Genomic DNA, 3,286 nt, shown 5'->3' on the forward strand with positions numbered 1-3,286 from the left:
TTCGCAGCAACATGACTGCCACAGCATCAACCCACCCGAAACGCTGCACCTTTCTTCTTTTCTGACATAAAATTGGAAAAAATAAATAAATAAATAAAAATACTTCATGGAAGCTTTTACTGTGCCTTAAAACAGATGCAAAGAAACACCATCCGCCCCAAATAGAAAATCTAATCCTATTTAACTGTGTCATTTGGGGGACCTGTGGCATAGCAAGAAAAACAGTAAGCTGCTCCTTTCTTAAGGGCAGCATGAGGCGAGTGGGAAGTATTAATCACAAGGGCACGCATGGAAGCAGCACGAAAGTGAGGATTGGAGTGGGGAGTGGGTGGTTGAAAGGTTGCGCTGGCGGAAATTACCACTAGTTTGTCACTGTTGTTGGTTCGAAAGCTGGAGGCACCTGCAGACCAAGTTAGCACTGATTACTATTGGTTCCAGCAACATCAGGCTGGGGATGACTAATCAGATTACAGAAGCTAAAGAATAACTACATTCAAATGTAGTTATTGCATACCAATAATTAGTATGCAAGTAATTCAACAAGCTATGTCCATGTACATACATTTATTGTTATAGTGACTGACAGTCGGATGTTTGTAAATGTAAAATTGGCTTTGTATTTGTTATACTGGGAGAATTCGTGTGGGGTAAAGAAAAATTTCAATACATTAAGTTCTGAACTGTTAAGAAGTATATAGTGGAAACTAGATATATACACTGTATAAACAGATCCTGAAGCTTAATTGGATTTATATAATAGAGTTTATGTAAGTTATTTCAATTTTACCAAAAGGAACTATTTTTTCACATTAACATGAGTGATCATTTTTGTGAGATCTTTTTATTGCTCTTTTCAAAGTCATACTGTACCCCGGGTGTAAATTTTAACCTTTATTTCCTCCTCCGATTTTCCAGTCTTTTAACTTTTTTATATCTCAAACCTCGCGATGCTTTTAATAGAATGATTGGCGATTCTCGCGAGACTATTAACTAGCCAATTGCGATTGAGTATTGGGGTCACATGTACCGCTGCAGCGTTACCTGCTAGGTATATTAGCTGGAGCGGGGAGGCATGAAGGTTAGAACACGTTGGAAGGAGCAGAGCTGCAGGTCAGTTAAGTGTGGTGTTATTCATTTCCCGTAAATCTGTACGATGCTCATTTAATGTGCTAAACCATAGGAGCCAACTGGTGTGAGCCAGAAGGGAGATGAAAAAAACCCCGGTAGGGTGAAATAAAACTGCGGAACTGGTGAGTGTTTTCGTCAGTGACTTGCCTTAGCTTATAATCACTGTTATTGTGTAGCTGCTAAATTATTGATTGTACACTCCTCTTGATAAGCAAAATGGTGGCTTAAATATTTATTAAACACTGGTTTAAATTAGATTTTACATTTCATGTTTATTGATTATATGGTGTATATTTATTGAATATTTCATGAATGTAATTTATACTGAATTTTAGATTTATTGCAATTGACTAAACATGATTGTTTAGAATAATTTATAGTATAAAGCATACTATTTATTGAATTGTGTATACACTAGATGTTTAGATTTTATATATATATATATACTGTACATGTATATATATTAAGGAAATGGTCCTGTTTTGTTATTCAGGCCAGGTTGATGGCGAGCTAGAAGATCGGGCATAGAGCCAAAAAAAGAATTCACTTTTTTTGGGTGATTGAAGACTTCAGTTTCCTACCAGGATTTGAACCAAGCAAAGTATAATTATCTTGTTGAGAGCCCTAATTAATCCCAATTTGGGATGAATGGACTAACAAGTGTGGCCTCTCAACTGTGGAACTTTGGGAACAATTGATTGATTTAGTTTCCTTTGTTGTTGTGGTTTTTTTGGTTTTTTTCCCCTTATGTTGTTAATGGCCATTTGGATGTTCCCAATGCTATTGTAAATATGTATATATATTATTCATATTGCAAATATAAACAACTCGCAACTACAATTTCCAGCCTACCTGCTCTTTTTGAGTCGTACTTATCTTCTGAGGAAAAAAAACTAGCCATTTGCCTTATTGGTCAAAATCCAATTATATTGAATAACAATATAGAATATTGTTATTCTTATAAATATGCTACAATACACTAAGATTACTTTGCCTCTAAATAATTTAAAAACCTAGATGTTGATGTCATGGCTTTGTATGCTTTAAGGGTGGTTAAAAGAAGATGCAGCTGTTTTTGTTGTGGTTGTTGCATGACCTCATGGAACAATCAAAAGAAATCAACTAAAATATAAGGAAGAAAAGTCTGGTTCATCCTTGGGTATAATTTGAAAATCCATCAAGGATTCCACAGCCATCTGTTTAAATAATCATGAAAACTATAGTTATACAGATGTATCCATTTACAGTGTTGTCAGATTATCCTCTATTTTCAGTTTAACCAGCTTACAATAAAGTTAATCATATTCATTATTCCCCATTGCAGCATTTTGAACTAAGTTTACAGTTCCCACATGAACTAGTTCTCATTCATTTATCTTATTGTCATTGTCTGGCATCTGTATAATTTTCTCCTGTTGTCTTTGTCCACATATACTGTATTCATAGTGACTCAAATTCCAAAGCAGCATCCACATATTTTAGTGCTTTTATCAAGAGGAAGAAAATCTGAAACTTGGACTGATGAATGGTCCATTTAGACTCTAACTGCAGTCACTTCTAATTTTCTTTTCATTATCAAGTCATAGCAGATTTGCCTTTGTTTTTTTTCTACCATTGGAATGATTATTGCATTGTCACAAATCCACATGCTCAAAACGCCATAGGAATACTGAATAATTGCCAAGGTTCTCTTGGATTTTGTCTCATGATCACAAAATACTCACTGACCTAAAATAGAAAATATTTAATCAGGTTTTTTTTCCAGTTCATCACAACAAAAGTTTGTCATTTTACACTGTGGTGCAGCTGTTGCTGTGTAAAACGTTTTTATCAGTTTCGAGAGGTGTTTTGTAAATGTGAAATAAGCTGTAGAGTTGTATTGCTCTGCATCCCTGCAGATCATAGTATTGGAATACAGTGAGCATTGGAGGTATACGCTATTATAAAGGGAAGGAAGAAGTCGGTGTATATCTACAGAAAGACATTTGTGAAAGTTATTTTGTCTCTTTTTAAGAAGCATTGACTTTTAACATCTGTGATTCAGCACAAGAATTAAATCTTTTCAGGCCTTGATGCAATCTTAACACTAACTTCTGTCTGTAAAACCATTACTGTCAAACTGGAAAAAATATATTTAGTCAAAAAAAAAAAAAAAACT

The 3,286-nt window shown here is 34.6% G+C and overlaps 1 long non-coding RNA gene across 1 annotated transcript; it reads left to right on the forward strand.

Annotated features, from left to right (window-relative positions):
* Positions 1-876: 876 nt before the first annotated feature.
* On the forward strand, positions 877-2,088 carry LOC116711376 (uncharacterized). Its single transcript, XR_004337206.1, has 3 exons — positions 877-1,110; positions 1,181-1,250; positions 1,622-2,088. It is a non-coding gene; the product is annotated as an uncharacterized LOC116711376 (long non-coding RNA).
* The last annotated feature ends 1,198 nt before the right edge of the window (positions 2,089-3,286 follow it).

Source organism: Xiphophorus hellerii, chromosome 21, assembly GCF_003331165.1.
Source record: "Xiphophorus hellerii strain 12219 chromosome 21, Xiphophorus_hellerii-4.1, whole genome shotgun sequence".
In the NCBI taxonomy this organism is placed as follows: Eukaryota; Metazoa; Chordata; class Actinopteri; order Cyprinodontiformes; family Poeciliidae; genus Xiphophorus; species Xiphophorus hellerii.